Source organism: Triticum aestivum, chromosome 6A (assembly GCF_018294505.1).
Source record: "Triticum aestivum cultivar Chinese Spring chromosome 6A, IWGSC CS RefSeq v2.1, whole genome shotgun sequence".
Classification (NCBI taxonomy): domain Eukaryota; kingdom Viridiplantae; phylum Streptophyta; class Magnoliopsida; order Poales; family Poaceae; genus Triticum; species Triticum aestivum.
The window spans coordinates 412,790,154-412,800,767 of NC_057809.1; positions in this window are offsets into that span (position 1 = coordinate 412,790,154).

Below are 10,614 nucleotides of genomic sequence, written 5' to 3' on the forward strand. Positions count from 1 at the left end.
CTATCAGATCTCACTCTCGTAAGTGACCGTGAAGGGATTGACAACCCCTAATCGCGTTGGTTGCGAGTAGCTATCGTTTTGTGCAGGTACGAGGGACTCGAGCGTGGCCTCCTACTCGATTGATACCTTGGTTCTCAAAAACTGAGGGAAATACTTACGCTACTCTGCTGCATCATCCCTTCCTCTTCGGGGAAATCCAACACAAGCTCAAGAAGTAGCAAGAAGGATTTCTGGCGCCATTGTCGGGGAGTCTACGCAAAAAGTCAACATACCAAGTACCCATCACAATCCCTATCTCTCGCATTACATTATTTGCCATTTGCCTCTTGTTTTCCTCTCCCCCACTTCACCCTTGCCGTTTTATTCGCCCTTCCTCCGTTCAATCTTGTGTTACCATGTGCTTCATTTTTGCTTGCATCTTCGCTTGCTAAGATTTTATGGATCCTCATCAACTTGCTAATCTATTTAAGAGATCCAATTATGATGAACCTATTGCTAGTGAGTTTATTGCACTAGATTATCTTTATGAGGTTTTGCCTGAAATTCGTGAATCTAAAAATTGTGATAAAGTATTTTATGAAACGATTCACGATCGATCTTTGAATAAAAAGCATGATTGCAATGATTTTATTATAAATTCTATTGATGTAAATTGTGCTAATAATATGCAAAACCCTAAGCTTGGGGATGCTAGTTTTGCTATGTCTACTGCTTGTTGCAATGATCATGATTGGGGTGATTCTTCTTATGATCTTGAAAATTTATTTAAGCCCCATGATGTATATGAGATTGATAATAGTGTTTGGAATAATATTGAAAGTGGGTTTGGAAGAGTGTCAACTTCAGATCCCACATATTTGGAGCATGTTCAATCTTATGAAGTTTTTGATAAAAGTGGGTTTGGAAAGGTCATGACTTTAGTTAATGTTAATCCCACTATTTTGGAAGAGTGTCAACTTTGCATACATGCGGATAGTGTTGAAAATATTTTATGTGATAGCTATTTTGTTGAATTTTCTTATGATCCTACATATAATTATTATGAGAGAGGAAAATATGGTGGTAGAAATTTTCATGTTACTAAATTACCTCTCGTTATGTTGACATTGCTATTGTTTCTTTCCGCTTCCTTGCATATGCTAGTTTTTGCTTGCCTTGATAATATGTTTGCCTATAAGATGCCTATGCATAGGAAGTATGTTAGACTTAAATGTGGTTTTCACGTGTTTTATGATGCTCTCTTTGTGCTTCAATTCTTGTCTTTCATGTGAGCATCATTGTAATATTATGCCTAGCTATAAGGCTTTAAACAAAAGCGCTTGTTGGGAGTCAACCCAATATTTATCCTTGCTGTTATTTAATAAATAAATTATTTAGCCTCTGTTTTGGTCGTGTTTTTTGTGTTTAATTAGTGTTTGTGCCAAGTAGAACCATTGGGAAGACTTGGGGAAAGTCTTGTTGAACTTGCTGTAAAAAACAGAAACTTTAGCGCTCACGAGAACTGCTGTCATTTTTATTCGAAGAGTGCTATTTAGTTAATTATTTTTGCAGATAATTAATAGATAAATTCCGCACGTACAGCAATTTATTTTAGAATTTTTGGGGTTCCAGATCTTGCGCTAGCTACAGATTACTATAGACTGTTCTGTTTTTGACAGATTCTATTTTTTTGTGTGTGTTATTTGCTTATTTTGATGAATCTATGGCTAGTAAAATACTTTATAATCCATAGAGAAGTTCGAATACAGTAGGTTTAACACCAATATAAATAAAGAATGAGTTCAATACAGTACCTTGAAGTGGTCTTTTGTTTTCTTTTGCTCACGGAGCTCACGAGTTTTCTATTTTGAGTTTTGTGTTGTGAAGTTTTCAAGTTTTGGGTGAATTATTTTGATGGATCATGGAACAAGGAGTGGCAAGAGCCTAAGCTTGGGGATTCCCATGGAACCCCCAATATAATCCAAGGACACCAAAAAGTCAAAGCTTGGGGATGCCCCCAGAAGGCATCCCCTCTTTCGTCCACTTCCATCGGTAATTTACTTGGAGGTATATTTTTATTCACCAACATGATATGTGTTTTGCTTGGAGCGTCTTGTATTATTTGTGTCTTTGGTTGTTAGTGTGCCACAATCATCCTTGCTGTACACACCTTTTGAGAGAGCCATACATGAATTAGAATTTGATAGAATACTCTATGTGCTTCACTTATATCTTTTTGAGCTAAGTAGTTTTGCTCTATGTGCTTCACTTATATCTTTTGAGCGTTATAATTTTGCTCTATGTGCTTCACTTAGATATTTTAGAGCACGGTGGTGGATTTGTTTTAAAGAAACTATTGATCTCTCATGCTTCACTTAAATTATTTTGGGAGTCTTAATAGCATGGTAATTTGCTTAATAATAACATGCTTGGTATTCAAGATTTGTGAAACTTTCTTTTGAGTGTGTTGAATACTAAGAAAAGTTGGATGCTTGATAATTGTTTGAGATATGGAGGTAATAATATCAAAGTCATGCTAGTTGAGTAGTTGTGAATTTGAGAAGTCCTTGAGTTAAAGTTTGCAAGTCCCGTAGCATGCACGTATGGTAAACGTTATGCAACAAATTTGAAACATGAGGTGTTATTTGATTGTCCTCCTTATGAGTGGCGGTCGGGGACGAGCGATGGTCTTTTCCTACCAATCTATCCCCCTAGGAGCATGCGCGTAATACTTTGGTTTTTGATGACTTGTGGATTTTTGCAATAAGTATATGAGTTCTTTATGACTAATGTTGAGTCCATGGATTATACGCACTCTCACCCTTCCATCATTGCTAGCCTCTTCGGTACCGTGCATTGCCCTTTCTCACATCGAGAGTTGGTGCAAACTTCGCCGGTGCATCCAAACCTCGTGATATGATATGCTCTTTCACACATAAACCTCCTTATATCTTCCTCAAAACAGCCACCATACCTACCTATTATGGCATTTCCATAGCCATTCCGAGATATATTGCCATGCAACTTTCCACCATCCAGTTTATCATGACACATTCATCATTGTCATATTGCTTAGCATGATCATGTAGTTGACATAGTATTTGTGGTAAAGCCACCGTTCATAATTTTTCATACTTTTCACTCTTGATTCATTGCATATCCCGGTACACCGCTGGAGGCATCCATATAGAGTCATACTTTGTTCTAGTATCGAGTTGTAATCATTGAGTTGTAAATAAATAGAAGTGTGATGATCATCATTCAATAGAGCATTGTCCCAAAAAAGGAGAAAGGCCAAAGAAAAAAAGAAGTCCCAAAAAAAGGGGCAATGCTACTATTCCTTTTTCCACACTTGTGCTTCATAGTAGCACCATGTTCTTCATATAGAGAGTCTCTTGAGTTATCACTTTCATATACTAGTGGGAATTTTTCATTATAGAACGTGGCTTGTATATTCCAACAATGGGCCCCTTCAAGTGCCCTAGGTCTTCGTGTGCAAGCAAGTTGGATGCACACCCACTGAGTTTCTTTTATTAAGCTTTCATACATTTATAGCTCTAGTGCATCCGTTGCATGGCAATCCCTACTCCTTGCATTAACATCAATCGATGGGCATCTCCATAGCCCATTGATTAGCCTTGTTGATGTGAGACTTTCTCCTTTTTGTCTTCTCCACATAACCCCCATCATTCTATTCCACCCATAGTGTTATATCCATGGCTCACGCTCATGTATTGCGTGAAAGTTTATGAGTCTGAAATTATTAAGGTATGAAACAATTGCTTGGCTTGTCATCGGGTTTGTGCATGATGAGAGCATTCTTGTGTGACGAAAATGGAGCATTACTAAACTATATGATTTTGTAGGGATAAATTTCTTTGGCTATGTTACTTTGAGAAAACATAATTGCTTTGTTGGTTTGCTTGAAGTATTATTATTCTCTATGTCAATATGAACTTTTTTCTTGAATCTTCCTAATCTGAATATTCATACCACAATTAAGAAGATTTGCATTGAAATTATGCCAAGTAGCACTCCGCATCAAAAATTCTCTTTTATCATTTACCTACTCAAGGACGAGTAGGAATTAAGCTTGGGGATGCCTGATACGTCTCCAACGTATCTATAATTTTTGATTGCTCCATGCTATATTATCTACTGTTTTGGACTATATTGGGCTTTACTCTCCACTTTTATATTATTTTTGGGACTAACCTATTAACCGGGGGCCCAACCCAGAATTGCTGTTTTTTTTGCCTATTTCAGTGTTTCGAAGAAACGGAATATCAAACGGAGTCCAAATGGAATGAAACCTTCGGGAACGTGATTTTATCACTGAACGTGATCCAGGAGACTTGGACCCTACGCCAAGGCATTAGAGAGGCGGTCACGAGGGTGGGGGCGCCCCCCCTAGGGCGCGCCCCCTGCCTCATGGGCCCCTCGGAGCTCCACCGACGTACTCCTTCCTCCTATATATACCTACGTACCCCCAAACGATCAGAGGAGGTGCCAAAAACCTAATTCCACTGCCGCAAATTTCTGTATCCACAAGATCCCATCCTGTTCTGGAGCTTTGTCAGAGAGGGCCGTCATCACGGAGGGCTTCTACATCATCGTAGCCTCTCCGATGAAGTGTGAGTAGTTTACCTCAGACCTTCGGGTCCATAGTTAGTAGCTAGATGACTTCTTCTCTCTTTTTGGATCTCAATACAAAGTTCTCCCCCTCTCTTGTGGAGATCTATTCGATGTAATCTTCTTTTTGCGGTGTGTTTGTTGAGATCGATGAATTGTGGGTTTATGATCAAGTCTATCTATGAATAATATTTGAATCTTCTCTGAATTCTTTTATGTATGATTGGTTATCTTTGCAAGTCTCTTCGAATTATCCGTTTGGTTTGGCCAAGTAGATTGGTAGTTCTTGCGATGGGAGAAGTGCTTAGCTTTGGGTTCGATCTTGTGGTGTCCTTTCCCAGTGACAGAAGGGGCAGCAAGGCACGTATTGCATTGTTGCCATCGAGGATAACAAGATGGGGTTTATTTCATATTGCATGAATTTATCTCTCTACATCATGTCATCTTGCTTAAGGCGTTACTCTGTTTTTAACTTAATACTCTAGATCCATGCTGGATAGCGGTCGATGAGTGGAGTAATAGTAGTAGATGGAGAATCGTTTCGGTCTACTTGTCACGGACGTGATGCCTGTATACATGATCATGCCTAGATATTCTCATAACTATGCTCAATTCTGTCAATTGCTCAATAGTAATTTGTTCACCCACCGTAGAATACTTATGCTCTTGAGAGAAGCCACTAGTGAAACCTATGGCCCCCGGGTCTATTCTCATCATATCAATCTCCATCACTTTAATCTTGTTTTGCTTTTTACTTTACCTTTTACTTTTCACTTTGCCTCTTTATACCAAAAATACCAAAAATATTATATCTATCAGATCTCACTCTCGTAAGTGACCGTGAAGGGATTGACAACCCCTAATCGCATTGGTTGCGAGTAGCTATCGTTTTGTGCAGGTACGAGGGACTTGAGTGTGGCCTCCTACTGGATTGATACATTGGTTCTCAAAAGCTGAGGGAAATACTTACGCTACTCTGCTGCATCATCCCTTCCTCTTCGGGGAAATCCAACCCAAGCTCAAGAGGTAGCACGCCGCCCCCCTCCTTGTCCAATTCGGACTAGAGGGAGAGGGGCGCGCGGCCTGCCCTGGCCTCCCCTCCTCTTCTCCACTAAGGCCCATCATGGCCCATTAAACCCCAGGGGGGTTCCGGCAACCCCCGGTATTCCGGTAAAATCCCGATTTCACCCGGAACATTTCCGATATCCAAAGATAGGCTTCCAATACATCAATCTTTATGTCTCAAACATTTCGAGACTCCTCGTCATGTCCTTGATCACATCCGGGACTCTGAACTTCCTTCGGTACATCAAAACACATAAACTCTTAATATAACCATCATCGAACTTTAAGCATGCGGACCCTACGGGTTCGAGAACTATGTAGACATGACCGAGACACATCTCCGGTTAATAACCAATAGCGGAACCTGGATGCTCATATTGGCTCCTACATATTCTACGAAGATCTTTATCGGTCAAACCGCATAACAACATACGTTGTTCCTTTTGTCATTGGTATGTTACTTGCCCGAGATTCGATCATCGGTATCTCAATACCTAGTTCAATCTTGTTACCGGCAAGTCTCTTTACTCGTTCCGTAACACATCATCCCGCAACTAACTCATTAGTTACAATGCTTGCAAGGCTTAAGTGATGTGTATTATTGAGTGGGCCCAGAGATACCTCTCCAACAATCGGAGTGAAAAATCCTAATCTCGAAATACGCCAACCCAACGAGTACCTTCGGAGACACCTGTAGAGCACCTTTATAATCACCCAGTTACGTTGTGACGTTTGGTAGCACACAAAGTGTTCCTCCGGTAAACGGTAGGTGCATAATCTCATAGTCATAGGAACATATACAAGTCATGAAGAAAGCAATAGCAACAAACTAATGGAATGGGTCAAGTCAATCACATCATTCTCCTAATGATGTGATCTCATTAATCAAATGACAACTCTTTGTCTATGGCTAGGAAACATAACCATCTTTGATCAACGAGCTAGTCAAGTAGAGGCACACTAGTGACACTCTGTTTATCTATGTATTCACACATGCACCATGTTTCCGGTTAATACAATTCTAGCATGAATAATAAACATTTATCATGATATAAGGAAATAAATAATAACTTTATTATTGCCTCTAGGGCATATTTCCTTCAGTCTCCCACTTGCACTAGAGTCAATAATCTAGATTACACAGTAATGATTCTAACACCCATGGAGCCTTGGTGCTAATCATGTTTTGCTCGTGGAAGAGGCTTAGTTAATGGGTATACAACATTCAGATCCGTATGTATCTTGCAAATCTCTATGTCTCCCACCTAGACTTGATCCCGGATGGAGTTGAAGCGTCTCTTGATGTGCTTGGTTCTCTTGTGAAATCTGGATTCCTTTGCCAAAGCAATTGCACCAGTATTGTCACAAAAGATTTTCATTGGACCCGATGCACTAGGTATCACACCTAGATCGGATATGAACTCATTCATCCAGACTCCTTCATTTGCTGCTTCCGAAGCAGACATGTACTCTGCTTCACATGTAGATCCCGCTACGATGCTTTGTTTAGAACTGCACCAACTGACAGCTCCACCGTTTAATAAAAACACATATTCGGTTTGCGATTTATAATCGTCCGGATCAGTGTCAAAGCTTGCATCGACGTAACCATTTACAACGAGATCTTTGTCACCTCCATAAACGAGAAACATATCCTTTGTCCTTTTCAGGTATTTCAGGATGTTCTTGACCGCTGTCCAGTGATCCACTCCTGGATTACTTTGGTACCTCCCTGCTAAACTTATAGCAAGGTACATGTCAGGTCTGGTACACAGCATTGCATACATGATAGAGCCTATGGCTGAAGCATAGGGAACATCTTTCATCTTCTGTCTATCTTCTGCAGTGGTCTGGGATTGAGTCTTACTCAACTTAACACCTTGTAACACAGGCAAGAACCCTTTCTTTGCTTGATCCATTTTGAACTTCTTCAAAACTTTGTCAATGTATGTGCTTTGTGAAAGTCCAATTAAGCGTCTTGATCTATCTCTATAGATCTTGATGCCCAATATATAAGCAGCTTCACATAGGTCTTTCATTGAAAAACTCTTATTCAAGTATCCTTTTATGCTATCCAGAAATTCTATATCATTTCCAATCAACAATATGTCATCTACATATAATATTAGAAATGCTACAGAGCTCCACTCACTTTTTTGTAAATACAGGCTTCTCCAAAAGTCTGTATAAAACCATATGCTTTGATCACACTATCAAAACGTTTATTCCAACTCCGCGAGGCTTGCACCAGTCCATAAACGGATCGCTGGAGCTTGCACACTTTGTTAGCTCCCTTTGGATCGACAAAACCTTCCGATTGCATCATATACAACTCTTCTTCCAGAAATCCATTCAGGAATGCAGTTTTGACATCCATTTGCCAAATTTCATAATCATAAAATGCAGCAATTGCTAACATGATTTGGAAAACCTTAAGCATCGCTACGGGTGAGAAAGTCTCATCATAGTCAATCCCTTGAACTTGTCGAAAACCTTTTGCAACAGGTCAAGCTTTATAGACAGTAACATTACCGTCAGCGTCAGTCTTCTTCTTGAAGATCCATTTATTTTCAATGGCTTGCCGATCATCGGGCAAGTCAACCAAATTCCACACTTTGTTCTCATACATGGATCCCATCTTAGATTTCATAGCCTCAAGCCATTTTGCGGAATATGGGCTCACCATCGCTTCTTCATAGTTTGTAGGTTCGTCATGGTCTAGCAACATAACCTCCAGAACAGGATTACCGTACCACTCTGGTGCAGATCTCACTCTGGTTGATCTACGAGGTTCAGTAACAACTTGATCTGAAGTTTCATGATCATCATCATTGACTTCCTCACTAATTGGTGTAGGTGTCACAGGAACCGGTTTCTGTGATGAACTACTTTCCAATAAGGGAGCAGGTATAGTTACCTCATCAAGTTCTACTTTCCTCCCACTCACTTCTTTCGAGAGAAACTCCTTCTCTAGAAAGGATCCAAATTTAGCAACAAAAGTTTTGCCTTTAGATCTGTGATAGAAGATGTACCCAACAATTTCTTTTGGGTATCCTATGAAGACACATTTCTCCGATTTGGGTTCGAGCTTATCAGGTTGAAGTTTTTCCACATAAGCATCGCAGCCCCAAACGTTAAGAAACGACAACTTTGGTTTCTTGCCAAACCACAGTTCATAAGGCGTCATCTCAATGGATTTCGATGGTGCCCTATTTAACGTGAATGCAGCCGTCTCTAAAGCATAACCTCAAAATGATAGCGGTAAATCAGTAAGAGACATCATAGATCGCACCATATATAGTAAAGTACGATTACGACGTTCGGACACACCATTACGCTGTGGTGTTGTGGGTGGCGTTCCACTCGGTAGGATTTTTTCAAACTTAGGCGAGTACTGGACTGCAGCTAAGCCCCCGAGTGGGAGGTCTGCTATCCACTCGGTAGGATTTTTTCAAACTTAGGCGAGTACTGGACTGCAGCTAAGCCCCCGAGTGGGAGGTCTGCTCTCCACTCGGTAGGATTTTTTCAAACTTAGGCGAGTACTGGACTGCAGCTAAGCCCCCCGAGTGGGAGGTCTGCTCACCACTCGGTAGGAATTTTAAATACTTAGGCGAGCACTGGGCTGCAGCTAAGCCTCCGAGTGGGAGGTTTGCTCTCCACTCGGTAGGATTTTTAAACACTTAGGCGAGCACTGGGCTGCAGCTAAGCCTCCGAGTGGGAGTCTGGCTCACCACTCGGTAGGATTTTTAAACGCTTAGGCGAGCACTGGGCTGCAGCTAAGCCTCCGAGTGGGAGTCTGGCTCACCACTCGGTAGGATTTTTAAACACTTAGGCGAGCACTGGGCTGCAGCTAAGCCTCCGAGTGGGAGGTTTGCTCTCCACTCGGTAGGATTTTTAAACACTTAGGCGAGCACTGGGCTGCAGCTAAGCCTCCGAGTGGGAGGTTTGCTCTCCACTCGGTAGGATTTTTAAACACTTAGGCGAGCACTGGGCTACAGCTAAGTCTCCGAGTGGGAGTCTGGCTCTCCACTCGGTAGGATTTTTAAACACTTAGGCGAGCACTGGGCTGTAGCTAAGCCTCCGAGTGGGAGGTTTGCTCTCCACTCGGTAGGATTTTTAAACACTTAGGCGAGCACTGGGCTGCAGCTAACCCTCCGAGTGGGAGCCTGGCTCACCACTCGGTAGGATTTTTAAACACTTAGGCGAGCACTGGGCTGCAGCTAAGCCTCCAAGTGGGAGGTTTGCTCTCCACTCGGTAGGATTTTTAAACACTTAGGCGAGCATTGGGCTGCAACTAAGCCTCCGAGTGGGAGTCTGGCTCACCACTCGGTAGGATTTTTAAACACTTAGGCGAGCACTGGGCTGCAGCTAAGCCTCCGAGTGGGAGTCTGGCTCACCACTCGGTAGGATTTTTAAACACTTAGGCGAGCACTGGGCTGCAGCTAAGCCTCCGAGTGGGAGTCTGGCTCGCCACTCGGTAGGATTTTTAAACACTTAGGCGAGCACTGGGCTGCAGCTAAGCCTCCGAGTGGGAGTCTGGCTCACCACTCGGTAGGATTTTTAAACACTTAGGCGAGCACTCGGCTGCAGCTAAGCCTCCGAGTGGGAGTCTAGCTCGCCACTCGCTAGGATTTTTAAACACTTAGGCGAGCACTGAGCTGCAGCTAAGCCTCCGAGTGGGAGTCTAGCTCGCCACTCGGTAGGATTTTTTTTTTACAAACTTAGGCGAAACGGATTCGCAGCTAAGCCACCCACTGGGGGATTTCACACGCAAACAAAAGCAACAACAATTATATGAAAATTTGTAACACTCTTGTCTTTGATAAATAGACTACAGAAGTTTTTCTTATTACATCTCATCCGAGTGAAAATTCAAGTGTGAAAGGGGCGGAGCAGTTCTGCATTCCAAGCTCGTGGCTCATCGATCTGGCGATCGAC